We start from the raw sequence: 15226 nt of genomic DNA on the forward strand, positions 1-15226 counted from the left end.
GTGTATGTAACAGACACTTTTGGGAACAGAAACTATGACCATTTGGTCATCTCATGCAACAGAAACTATCTCATCAAAGCCACCTCAACAATAGAAGTGCTTAAACGCGTAAATCTGTTCTCCGGAGTTTTGAATCAATTCAGACGTTATATTTTGAGAAACATGGTGTTTACTGCTGATGTTTAGGAATTCTAGAATTGTAACTATAGGTGATTCTTATCTAGACCAGGTAAAAAGATCTGGAAAATTTGCAAAAAAGGGGGTAGGAACCGTGGAAATTCGCAAGTAATGTGTAAGTTTTAAGAAATTTGTAATGGAGTACGGATTATTTTTCATAAATTATAAAAAAAATACTTTTTTATTGCAGGTAGAAATTTACAAATTTATCCTCATATGCATATACTAAAACTTTTGTGTAAAAAAAAAAAAACATAGTAGAGCTTGTATGTGCACATACATCAAATGTGCATATTCAAGCATACATACATACATATATATATATATATATATATATCCTGTGTAAAGCAGTTATGCTAAGGGTCCGTTTGTTTCGGGTGAAAATGTTTTCCAGGAAAATATTTTCCTAATTTCCCGTGTTTGGTTGCACAAAAGTTACTGAAAACATTTTCCTATGTAAAATATTTTCACTCATCTTATGGAAAACAACTTCCCTTCCAAACTTACTGAAGTTGTTTTCCGAATGCATGTATCCCGCCTGTAGCATGTTCCAAATTTACTGAAAACATCTTGTAGTATGTTCTTTTTTTTTTTTAGTGTAAACAGGAAGACTCGAATCCAAAATCTCTTCCTTACACTCCCTCCCCCGTACCACTCAACCCAACCCAACCCAACCCTCCCCCTAGTATATTCAAAATAAAAAAAAACCTCATCCTGCTCATCCTATGCTAATAATTAATTATGTATAATAGGGACATTCTTTTCTAGAGAAACTTTCAGCAGTGAGAGTGCAAGATATATGTCACAATAAACATTGCATGTGATTGATATTTGATGCTAAATGGCCAGTAATTTGTTTATTGCTTAAAGAGATATTTTTTATTCATATATACATTTCTCCAAGATTTTTTAAAATTAAACAATGAGATAAATTTTCTTATTTTGCATGGGAAGAAGTATGTAGTTATAATGTGTAGAAAGTAAACATAGAGATAAAAGTGAAAATATTTCAAAAGTTAAACAAACACCAAAAAAATGAAGTAAGAAAATATTTTCAATAAGCTAACCAAACACCTGAAAATGATGAAAGGGAAATGATTTTCATGGAAAATTACTTCCACGGAAAATATTTTCCCAAGGAAAACATTTTACTTCCGACCAAACAGACCCTAAAAGCATTCATTTTTCCTGGTAGGTGGTCCTTCTGCAGTGGAACATGCAAGCCACCAACGCAAAGGGGGTGTCTCTTCTTCTAGGCAGAAACAGCATCACAGCTATATGGATAGTACGTCCATAACTTCTTAAATCTCACCTCTCCACTTCTGAGGACAAAAAAAAGAACTGCTGAAGCATATTGTCAGACAAAAAGGGCTTACCAAATCATGATATACGACATTACACGATAAACACTCCATTTGTCCAATTTATGTGGTTTACATTTGGTAAGAGATTCAGAATGCAGATATGGACATTCATGCAAGCATGAGATGAATTATGGAACCTCAGTTTAGGGAAAATGTGAACAATGCAGTAGCTATGGCATTAAAATGCCCAGTAAGATTGTTAATTGTTGCATGCATTGTGTATATTCCCAGCATTTATCTTTTCCTTTTGAGGGCACAGCTAGCGCTTCTAGAATTGAATCAAAAAACATGAATATATATATAGAATTCAGAATTAAGAAAGTAACATGTAATAGTAAGACTCCTGATCTCATCTCCAACAGAGAAAAACTGTGACGAACGTTGCTGAATTCTTTCCTTCCATAATCACAAATCAACTCTTTGAAAAGATTCTCTACAAGAAACACAGACAAACAAGGAAAGCTTCAAAGTAGATAGTATTTTAAATCCCTTTCTGCCAGGAGAGAGAGGCAAATACTGAACGGTTAGTAGCAAAGGTGTATATTTTTTTTCTCTAAATGGTGTTTCTGTATCCAAGAAAACAAAACTTAATGTTTAGAGTTGGATTAAAATTAATATTGTATTCTATTTCAAGAATGAAATTTGATTAATTTCATATAAACATAGAAAAATGTTTTTCATAGTATATTATAGTAATGGTGGCTAAAGCAACTAAACCTGTGACCAAAACACTGCTGTTAATGATGAAATATTACAAGGGTTTTGGTTACATTAATCATAACACATAGGGAGACGAAAAAAAATGGTAGGAAAGAAGAATTAAAATTATTAGGAATTTTGAGAAATTAGATTAAAACTTTTGTTAGCTATCACTTCAGTTGACAAAGTGGATGTTTTCAAATTTTGTTACCTATGACCTTCTTTTAGAAAGGAATCAAGAGTGATATACAATCAACACTCAAACAAGATTTAAAAAAAAAAAACTTAACAAATCTTGGACAACTCTCCTTCCTTCGCGATCCAGTCTGCCTTGCAAGTTCAATTGCTGCACCAGATTTTTAATAATTACTTCCATACGATCCATGTGTAGATCCATACAATTAGAGAGTTCTTGCAATGAAGCGTTTGTAGCAAAGTCCCTGGCTCCATCGTTGGAGTTAGAAAAGCCCTTACGTTCGTTGACCATCTCAGAAAAAACATGCTCAGATATCAACTGATACCAATGAATGCTCTCAAGAAACATTGATAAAATCAACAATAGAAAGTGTTTAATATGTCAAAATATGTCAAAGATAATGAGCCATTACAACTAGGCCAAATTATAGATTTTAGTAGAGATGCAGAAGGAACGGGGAAACAATAAATGGAAGAACTACTTAACGAACATGAAACTGCTATAAACGACTAAACACTAAATTATGAAAGTTACCAAAAATAAACACGAGAACAAAGTTAGAAGCTACTTAGAAAGTAATTAATCATACTAAAAAAAACAGCCTTCTCGGATATCTTTATTAATGGTCCTATCAGATCCTGAATCCAGGGCTCGATGTTCCACATCAGTTTCTTTCACAAATATTTAACCGTTTAAGGTGCTGGGCTATAAGTTAGACAAATTATAAGATTTATTTTGATATCTGGACAAACTTCAGGGGAGCTATGTGTGATTAGCTCAAATTGCAAAAGGAAAATTCGGTCATTTCAAACATATATTTTCCTGATACAAGCATAAGTTTTTTACAGCTAATAATGTGAAGCGGGCACTTCATAAACGCTTTACCATTCAAAGAGTTTGACTGTAATTTGATCAAAGGGTAGATTTTTTTGGCCAAATCTTAGAGAAGGTAAGTGTAATTAATCATATATATAGATATATGATGCATAGAATAATCTACCATCCAAATCTATTTCCAATAAAGGTACCACGTATTTTAAATTTACTATGCAAAATTCTAGCAATATTTCTAATGCCTTGATAGTAATTTCTTGATTATATAGTTGTGTTTTTATAGTTTCTTTTTTTTTTTGGAAGCTTTGAGGGAAAATTTCTAAAAGTGAGTAGTTATTTTTTAAGTAAAATGTCCTATTTCTTCTTACCTTTTCAAATATAGACTCCGGTCGTGTAAATGTGGGAGTTTGCTTGAGAAATTTTGTGATTTATGTTTCTTTCGTATAATACCCTAACTGTAAACTTTACGACTTCCTTATTTTCCCAAACATGAATGTACTTCTACTTATTGTTGGGGCCATTTACATAGTACTGACTTTGAGAATTATTCTTGCAATATTGCCCGGCCCATGAGAGGAACAAAATCAGTATGGCTCTCTATTTTATAACTTAACTTGTTTGAACCTTAGGGTTTTTTCCTTTTGATAAATTTCATATAGGAGGGAAGGATGTCAACTCTATTTTTATTTATTAAAAAAGATGAAGAATACAAAATAAGGAAGCAGAGCTCAACCTGACCTCCAATATAGTACTGCTCCCTTCATTTTGAAATCTAATATAAGGCATATTAATGCTGTCAAGATTGACTAAAGCTCCAACCCTAGAAGGAATATGATCAACCGAATTGAAAATACATTCATCACTCTGGTTCAAATTTGCTAAAGCATCAGCAACGGAATTCACCTGTCGATAAACATGAACAATAGAGCCCTTGAAGCCATGCAAAGTCGCTTGAATCTGTAGCATAGTGTTACAAAGATGCCATTTATATGGACCATTGGAACTAATTAACTGAAAAAGTGATGATGAGTCCACTTCAACTTGCAAATCAGTGAAGCCCGGAGAAATGCAGAGTTGCAGACCAAATAAAAGAGGAAGTCCTCCTGCAAAAAGCACATCAAACTTCCCAAATCGGAAGTAAAGGATAAAAGCAGTATGATATTCTATTTGAATCTATATTTTAGACTTGCAATGTTTTAACAAATGCATTCAATGATCAAGTACTAATTAATTTTCTAGATAAGTCACTATCCATTAATGTCTATTAATTGTGAAGAGTTTAGAATAGTTGGTGAGGTGATAAGGAGCTTTTCCTTTCCCTTAATAAGATTTGAATTCCTCTTCTTATTCAAATAAATCTTGTAACTTAAAATTTTGGCTGTTGAAACTTTGGCAAGTAGAGTTCCACGATAGCGTTTTAGAGTTTGCTTATTTAATTAAGGGGGGTAAGTAATTATTCTTTATATCCAATTTTCTTTTTTCTTTATTTAGCTCCCTATTGCCTTTCTTTGCTATAATCAGTAAGGTTTTGTGAAAATCGAAAGACGTGTTTTTGCATGTTTTGTTCAAGGAGAAAATTTATAGCAATATAACACTCTATACAGTTAACCTTTAAAAGATTTTTTTTTTACGTACCACTAGATCAAATTGGCACGACAATGCAAAAGTACCTGCTTTTGTATATATATCACATACACAAATACAATCACGTTGGAGTAAAAGAATCAAATTACTCCATACAAACTCTGAAGGAACAATGCTTCATGCAAAGAAGATACATACAAAGAATGGTTCTCAACAAGTATTTACTCAAGAAACAAGGAGTAAATACACAACATTACAAACAATGGATCAAAAAAGCATCAAAAGAATTATCAGCAATGATTTGCTGAACAAATGCTTTTAGAAACATTCAAGCTGAACAAAATTCAGAAAAAATCATTTTTACTGTAGCACCGGAAGCACTGTAGCAATCCGGCAAGTTACTATGCAAACACACCAACAAAAGACAACTGTCGCACTGTAGCACGCCCTGTAGCAATACTGTAGTACTACGGAAAATTTTGCTATAAATACCCCTCAAACCTAACACATTCCACACACCATTCTAACACCATTTCTTCAAGACAACTTCTCTCTCTAGCTTGAAGAAACTCTCCTCCCTCTCTCTACAAACAAGTTCTTAGTTTTTATATTCTAGTTTTTAGATCAAACAAAGGAGCTTGAAGCTTCATATCCTTGTAAGTTTTCTTTTATTCTTATATTCAATCAAATGGTCGGCTGAGCCGCCTTATATCCATTTGCTTATTCTTATTTTGTTTATACTAATCATACATGGCTGGTTCAACCGCCTATACTAACTAGTGGCAGTCCGACTGCGACCCACTTCCTAACTTTTATGCTTTCCTCCTCTTAATTCTTATTTACTTTCCTGGTTTAAGGGGCTAACCCCTCATCCCGTCTGGTATCAGAGCCTTTGGATCTACATTGTTCCTTCTTGAATATCTGATTTTTCTGACTCCATTTGATGGGTCTGATGGCTCTTGAAATATTGATTCGAGATCTAGCCAATTTTGATAGATCTGATTTTCCAAATATTCCTTGTATTTGAGACTGTCTCTTTATTTTGTTGAAGATCCATGTCTCCTCTGTTTGTCCATTGTATTTGCTGGATAACCATGTTTCCTCTGTATAAGATTCCACTTTGAGGCTTGGGTACTCAATATTAAGTACCTCTAGCTTATCAAGCTGCAATTGTTTGTAAGTTATGAAAGAATATATAGATAATTTAGGAATTTCTTCCTGATTATTATTTGATGATGATTCTGGAATAGCCCAAGAGAATTCATCAAAACTATTCCCAAACTCCAGAAAATATCAACATATATTCTTGACAAGATCAGAAAGAGGCAAAGTTCACAACAAAGATTTCTTCAAAGGCCTTCTTAGATCCCAATACAAGAAGATTAAACCTTGGGAAGTAATAACTTGTGAATAGAACCAACAAACTGACTGGTTTCCCAATCCAACAGAAGATCAGCCCCAAGGAAGAAATCTTGGATCCTTTTACAAACAGTTTAGGCCATTCAGCTACCATACAAGGCCCAATAAACAACCCAAACCTATGAGTTTCAAAACCCTTTTTCCTTCTATCACATAGTAATGTTGCATTCAGGACTTTTGGCCATAGTTATTCAACCCAACCTAGAGAGGAACCCGGTGAAAGAGGTGGGTCAACGGGTTACTGGTTCAACCTGTGGATGAGTGGTCCAACTGGTGCGTCACTACATATATTTAAATATTATTTTTATAATTTTTTATATGGTTGAAACTATAATAAACTATGTTATAGTAAATACTCAATTAGTCTAATTTATTATAGAATCATTAATTCTTATAAGAATTAACAAAACCTAAATTTAATTAGTAATCCACCAAACTTCAAGTATAAAATTTTACCGAAATGTAATTATCTAGTTTATTTACGAATTTTAAGTGCAAAAGGTTATTAAGAATAATATTTCTCTTTAAAATGAATTGTGTAATATGTTATTTTTTAAATCCATTTCATAATTTATAGAATTTAGGGAATAATAAAATTTTATTAAAAGATTCCAAACAAAATAAGAATAAAACTCTAATATATAATATAGAAGGGGCAAACAAGCACCAAATGAGCTGATGGGCTAGTGGTAAGCGCGCTTAGTCCTTACATTTGACATCCGAGGTTTGAATCAGCACCGCAGCAACATTTGCTAAACATTTTTTTACCCAAAACCGGGTTCCTTAGAAAATCGTCCGATTCAACCGAATTGGCCGGTTGAACTGTCGGTCCGTTGAAAAGTCAACGGTTCTCTTGCACAAATGATCCAATTACAAAATCGGCCCTGTTTCATGGACGGTTCGCTGGATTGACCGGTTGAACCGCCGGGCCGGGCCGGGTTTAATAACTATGCTTTTGGCCCAACTTGCCAACATAGCTGCCCATATGAAGAAAAAAATCATTACTTTATACATTTTTATTTTTATTTGAACTTTGCATTATGTGACATGTGTATAGTACTCCCATATATGTTTTTTTATATATTGTGGTTTCATGGTTTTTTTCTTAATTTACATGGACTTTTGTCGGTTTTGTGCTCTACGGGTTATGGCATTTTGTTTAGTATGAACTTCATGGATTTTTTTGTTGGCTTTAAGCAATAGATAAATTATCTTACCATAAAAAATTCAAAGGCCTAGATAAACTATTTATGAGTTTGTCTAACAGGTGCTCATTGAATTAATACTTGTTAAAATATATTTTGGGTGTCATATTTTTAGAAATGTAACATTATTTAGGTAAAGTAAATAAGTACAAGAGAGAATGTATAAGATTAAATAGAGAAAGTATATAAATGTAAGAGAAGATAATAATTATTAGCAAATATATTTAAATGTGTTAATAAATACCAAATGGGTTTATTACTTTTTCTTACCAAGAGGTGGCTGCCAAAAGTGGTGATTGGCACTGTAGCAAATTGCAGGACAGAAAGTCCCAAGCTTTAATTTGCCATGGATAGGAGCATCCTAAAATTTATTAGGGGAAGAAAAAGAGATTAGGACAAAGAAATAAAAGAAACGGTAAAATTCAAAAGCTATGCCTTTAATCACCAAAGAGATCTTGGTATAGTGGCTACAGTTGAGGTTACAAGAATTAGAGAGTTTATAGTCAAATTTTTTTTCCTTTCCACTTCTTAAACCTCACCCCTCTCCTACTAAACAAAAACAATTTAAAAAAATGCATGTAATCACACAACTAGCAAGGAAAAAGGGTAGGGATTTCCTTGAGAGCAATGAGCTATGCTTATCCTAATACGTTTAATTTGATGAAAGCAATTAAGATAACTTTGACAATAGGAGGAATGGGCTGGGTAGCTCAAGAAAAGGAAGTGTAAATGAAAAGTTCTAGATTTGAGCCTTCACACTTATACTATTAAAAAATTAACTTTGAAAATTGATGGTTTGACCACAATCTACATTTAATATTGTTAGGTTTAGTTTTAAGAAATTGATAAACGAGAATAATAGAATTTTTGGCAACTCGATAATGACAATAACAAAACAAATAAATCAAACAGAGAAACACAAAATTTACGTGGTTTGGTCTAATTGACCTACGTCCATGGGTGATGGGGTAGCAAATTTATTATAACAGAAAGAGAGTACAAAAGAGGGGGTACAAAAACCTAGAAAATAATTTCCGAGTCCAAAATGCACCTAAAACTAAAAATACAAAAGATTCTAAACAGCACTAAATGCTTAATAGCCCAAAGGCGCATGACTTGGTCTTTTGGTTTGATGCAAAACCCAAACTTCTCTCAGGGGTGCGGGCCCCCCAAAACTCTCTTGGATTGGTACACATGGCACTTGAGCTGGTGCCCTTTGCACAATTAAACTTACTTAACTCCACTATATTTATAACCACCAAAAAGAGATACTTCTTTATAAAGGTTTCGATGTGGGATACAAAAACACACTCAACAAATGCTCGAGCGACTGATACAGTTATGAATAGTTAAGCAACTAAGACTATAAAATCTAGAAAGTTATGTGCCTATTTTATGTCATTTACTTCGTAAGCTAGCTACTTACTCGACTATTGATTTGAAAACTACCAAAAATAATTTAGAAATTTCTAAGTTTAGTTTCAGATGCCAACACATCTTATATCACAAAAGAAATCCAATATAAAATTTATAACAATGATCAATCTAATTTCAGACCAGTCATTTCTTGTAGAGTTTCTTTGTAATCAAATACAATTGGGCTCCTTGGTAGTTGGCTTTGGGACTGCAAACGAATCAAACTACTCACAAGTCGATCTCGAGCGACTCAAGTTCGGTCAACATCGAGTTCGAGCTAACCAAATCAAACTCGAACTCGAATTCAATCTCGAAAATACTAAGTTCGTTAGTTCGCGAACCGATTCGAGCTCGATTATAGATATATATTTTTTTATTATTTTTATTTTAATAGTCAAATTACATATATATTCATAATATTTTATTATTTGTTAAGAAAAATTATTATTTTATTTATTTTTTAAAAATAAAATAATTTTTTTTTATTTTTTTAAGCTCGAGCTCGACTCAAATTTGAGTCGACCTCGAGCTTGAACTTGACATTTTGATCTCGTCGAGCTTGAGTTCGAGTTTCGTAAAATTATGTTGAGACTTGATTCGATTAGACCGAAGTTTGACTCGACTCAACTCTTTTACACAGCTAGTTGATTTGATATAAACTATAAAAGGAACTACACACATCCTTTCAAAGTATGATCTGCAAATCCCTGAATTCAATAATACAAACTCTCATGACTAGTCAAAATCTCATAACTATATTATTTTAAAAAAAATACAATACTACTCTTTAACCTTATCATCTTGAATGTTTTTAACTGTTGAACATCCTTAGATGACATCTGTCACTTTGGGCAATTCCTCCCATTTTTGCCTTCACATCTCCCTTAAAACAAGCACTCATGTGTTTTTAATTGGCAATGCTCTAGCTTACTATACCTTCAATTGCATGATTGATTTGTTTACTAGTGTAGTTGATTTTGAATAAATATTGTTTTCATCCCCAATATCATATCGGTGTGCAAAAGAGAAAGTAATGCACAATAGATGAGAATGTAAAATGATGAAAACATAGTCAGAAATCTACCCTGACATTTTTGACAGCTCTCTTGAACTTTCAAAATTATCACTTAGCTACCCTTTGATTTCTCCGTAACAATTAGTAATATTTAAAAGCTAACTTAAGGAGAGAGAAGAAAACTTCAGGTCACAAATGCCTTTTCATAGTCCTACATATAAGTTTATTGCAAGTATTGCAAAACTATTTACAATATTATTCATAAATAAAAGGTTGGAATTCAAAGACAAAAGTATGGAGATGTAGCACATATTTAATACAAATATTTTAATCGTGGTTACTCAAATTGCAAAAATTAATTAGTTTTTTTCATTTAGAGGTTCAATTTTGTTATATAGCACTTATTTACTGCAAAAACAAAAATAGTCCGCTTTCTTACCTTTGATGCTCTGATTAAACATTAATTAACAATGGAAGAACACTCTCAAAAACTTTTTAACAAAGTCTACCAGCTAGTTGTCGCACCTTCTTCCTTGAAGGAAAAGGACTCTTACGAGCTATAGTTGTAAATGGTAGCTCACTATAAGGATATACAAAACAAAACTATCTTAATGTTAGGTATATAATTGAATTGAAATTACAAGAAAACAGGCTTATTGTGATGCCAGAATTGTGCCACAAAAAGTCAGAAAAGCGCCGCAAAAACCTTTTAGCGGCACAAAAGTGACAGAATTCAATTGTGTCACAAAAGTAGCTGTTACAAAAGAAGACAACGCAATTTGGGGACGTGCCACATGTATTTGCATCACTTTTTGCAATGCTAGTTTGAGTGTCGCCACTCTACTTGCAGTAAAAAAAAGTGCCGCCAAAAATGTCCACAATGTTATGCGACATAAACTTGTGTCGCAAAAAAGTCACTAATATAAAGGCCAAAAATCAATTTTTTTTAGTACAATATTTATCCTACTCAAATATACTAAAATCGAATATCATAACAAAATTAAAGTTCCACAGTACACTAGAATAAAGTATCATACACTATTTTAGTCAAATTCTACAAACTTTATCATTTAATATAGTTCACTCCAATGACGAGATGACATATATCCCAAGAAATGCTTGTCTTCAAAAGCACAATTTCATCATACATCTCTCAAAAATATTTTCATATCTCAAAATCCTGAAATAACACAAAAATATGGTCATAACCATTCTTCAATACCCAATAGAACTACATTCACTAAAATTCACTTCCAAATTTGGGAAAGTAACCCATACCCATTACCCAATAGAACTATATACAATAAAATTCCAAGGTGGGAGGAGGAGAATTGAAGAAGAAGAATGAGCAGACTCCTAAGATAAAAGGTGTGCTCCACCATCTACTAAAGAAATACAATCTAAGGACCACACAACTTCCTTATAGACAATAAACTTCACAATACTAGAGTTTCACACGCATCTATGTTTGCTTTATAAATTTTACCATGCACAGTAAAAAAAACGTGAAGCAAGCCATGCTATATAGCTACAAGCATGGATTCTCAGGTTTTTAGCAACACTAAGTTCAACACAAGCATAATTCTTGTCAAGCAAGTAGCAAATTTGGTGAGGATCGTGGCTATAAAAGTCATAAGGAGGTTCAATACACAATAACTAGAAAGATTCGTTTGCATTAGGGTCTAGGAATGCGTTCAAAGAAGGTAGAAAATAGTACATGATCATCAGTATATGAAGGCAATATCCAGTTATTTATTTATGCTAAGAGAGTACCAGCAATTAGACAAGAAGAAACTTAAAGACGTCTTGAAACGAAATACAGTAATTGAAAGGTAATCCCCTTTGTTTGTTACTATCTGCTGAAGTCTTTTTATTGGCCTATGTTCCAGACAAAACACTTGAGATAAGAAAAGGAGCTAAAACTCAGGTAAGAACAATGTCAAAGGACTTGTTTGTGCAGATTTGTACACTTATTGTGACCAACACGACCTCTGGATCCTCATTAAATCAGTCTATCTCATCCAATTTGCCCCTTAAGAACTACGCTTTTGCATATGTTGACAAAAGCAATCCATGTATTTATCTAAGTAGATCGTTCTTGCACAATTCACACATTTATGTTTACATACTTCTGAATGCGTCATGAGCTGCCAAAAAGTGTTGCTTCGACATTGATTGTACTATTTTCGAAGGTAAACTCACCCCAAGACTTTAGCCAATTTCGACCTATAAGTCTCTGCAACTTTGTCAATAAAGTCATTTCAAAAACCCTGACTGTTCGTTTGTTAAAGGTGCTGCCAAGTATTATTTCTTCTCAGCAGAGTGACTTTGTTAAGCGTAGGCAAATTTTTGACAATTTTCTGTTGGCCCAGGAGTTTGTGTTTGATATTCATCGGAAGAATACAGGGGGAAATGTAGTACAAAAGCTTGATGTGGCCAAAGCTTATGATAGAGTCTCTTGGCCTTTTTTGTTACAAGTGTTAAGAAGGTTTGGGTTTGTCGAGGTGTGGATAGATATGAGAGGCTTATTTCGAATGTGTGGTTCTCAGTAATAATTAATGGTACGCCTCAGGGATTCTTTAAATCTAGTCGTGGATTGAGACAAGGAGATCCGATATCATCAGTGCTCTTTGTGATTAGTGCTGAAGTTCTCTCTCACCTTCTGAACTCTTAGGTTAGCAACCGGGGTTTTACGCCTTTTAGAGTTTTGTTGGGTTGTCCGCCTGTTACTCATTTAGCTTACGCAGATGATATTATTATCTTTTCTAGTGGTTTGAAGCGATCTGTGCAGTTGGTTATAAAGGCTCTAGACACTTATGTCTCAGTGTCAGGACAAAAGGTGAACCAGCAAAAGAGTTGTGTCTTGTCTCATCTAAATTTTTTCGGGATCAAAAAACACTCTATTGTAGAAATAACTGGGTTTCAATCAAAGGAGTTTCCGGTTAAATATTTGGGTTGCCCCTTATATGTAAGGTGGCGGGAGAGATGTTACTTTTCGGGAGTTTGTAACTCGGTCACGAGTGAGGTGTTATCATGGAAAGAGAGGCTACTTTCGCATGGTGGTAAATTAGCTCTAATAAAGAGTATGTTGTCTTCTATGCCTATTCATACATTCGCTGCGTCAATCTCTCCCAAGTCGATTTTTAGCACGTTGGATAAAATTTTTGCTAATTTTCTATGGAGCTCCTCAGAGGCTGGGCCACGATTTCATTGGATAAAATGGGACCAGTTGTGCAAATCATATGACAGGGGGATGCGAGTTTGAGATCCTCGAAGCATGTGTTTGATGCCTTCTCAATAAGACTATGGTGGCATTTCCGGCTGCGGCAATCTTTGTGGGCTGAGTTCATGCACTGTAAATATTGCCCCAATCTTCATCCTTGTTTTGCTGATGCTTCTCCCGGGGATTCTTGGACTTGGAAGAGAATGGTGTCTATCCAGGGTGTTGCTAAGCAACATGTCAGTTGGGTTTTGGCTAGAGGTAATATGAGTTTTTGGCATGATAGTTGGTTGGGAACAGGTCCATTATGTCGACAAGTGGACACTTTTCAGGGATGTGCAATTTTCGATTTTGTTGAACAGGGCTGCTAGAATGTACAACGGTTAAGCACTGTAGTGCCTAGCCGATGAGTGGGGCAGATTTTGTGTGTTGCGCCTCCTTCTCTAGACCAAGCAGATACCATGGTTTGTTCCAAGTAATTCAGGTGACTTCTCATTAGCATCGGCCTACCAGATTGCTTGAGAAGGTGGAAACAGCTTCTAGCTCTACTCGTTGCTCTGGCTTCAAGGATTGCCAACAAAGATTTCTTTTATCATGTTAAGATTGATAGGATCCCGTTTGCCGGTGATGGACAGGTTGCATAAACTTGGCATATTAGGCCCAACCCTTCTCGTTGTTTTTGCTGTCTGCATCCATGTCAAGAGTTATTGATCACATTTTCTGCACTAGAGAGGTGGCAAAGAGAATTTGGGGGTATTTTGAAGGGGTGATTGGAGGGTTTAGGGTTTCCTCTAGGTAAGACACAAGGTGGTTAGCTGGTGGTTGAAGCCTACTCGGAACCTGTATCTCCAGTATCATTTTCGCCTACTGCCGTCTCTAATCTATTGGAATTTGTGGAAGATGCGGAACAAATTTGTGTTTGAAGGTCATCTGCTGTCCGTGGTTCATGTTTGTGCGATAATTTTTGGTGATCTCAGGGACATTCTTCATCTTAAATTTAAAGGCAACATTACCAATGGACAAGATTAGCCCCTTTTTTTTGGTATGGTGGCTGATCTGCAAAGGGTTTACAAAACCTTGGTGGTTTGATGGAGGTTGATAAGAATATATTTTACGTATTTTTAGTGTATTTTATTAGTTAATTTTGGTTTGATTATTTAGTTTTATAACTAAAATAACTAAGGTTTTGGTAAAAATCTATAGTTTATGTTAAAATGGCTAACATTGCATTTCTATTGATTTTTTATGGTAAAAACTTCATATTTTGTAGGTTTAATGATTCAATCATCAAATGAAGTGCATTGAGAAGATATTTGGATGATTGATGATGGCTTAAAATGGTGAAAATAAAATATGAAGTGTAAAAGGAAGAAATGCAATTTGAGGACAAAAAAATCAAGAAAAGTCAGTTTTGACAACTCAGACATCACTACTACAAAAATGTCATTTTATGACATTTAAAAGCGTCATTATAGCTCGATGTAATGACGTTTGAACTATAATGACGCTCTGCTAGAAACGTCGTCCATTCCAGCGTCACTATAAGTTCATGACAGTTATATGAGTCCTAATTTGTAGTTCTATTGGCATTTATAAACGTTATTATTTATCGTTTTAATGACACTTTTAAATGACAAGAAATGCTGGAGAACGGTTAAGGTTATATGAATCTAAAGTGATACTCGATGCCTGTCATTTATTGGATCTATCATGACGCTTCTATTATGTAAGTACAATAAGATAGTATGACACATTCGCCGTATAAGTAAAATGAAATATTATGACACTTTCATGGTGTAACTAGATTAGATTGTTCTGACACTTGTTAATATGAAATTTTGTGAATATTATGAACCGCAAAACTCGAAGTGGTGACACTTTTAAGTGTCAATACATCATATTGCATTAGCCCTGTATCCCATCCGAGGTTTTATACCCAAAAGTAGAATCACATTTCATCCTGCCTACACAATATAGATTCTAATTTTTGCAATAATAAAGTTATTACTACCACCTTATAAAGGAAAACCAAGGCGATTTACATTTTCATAGTAATCACTGCAATACAAGTAGCCAAAATGGTGCAAAAGTACTGCA

This window comes from Coffea eugenioides, chromosome 7 (genome assembly GCF_003713205.1).
Source record: "Coffea eugenioides isolate CCC68of chromosome 7, Ceug_1.0, whole genome shotgun sequence".
Taxonomy (NCBI): Eukaryota; Viridiplantae; Streptophyta; class Magnoliopsida; order Gentianales; family Rubiaceae; genus Coffea; species Coffea eugenioides.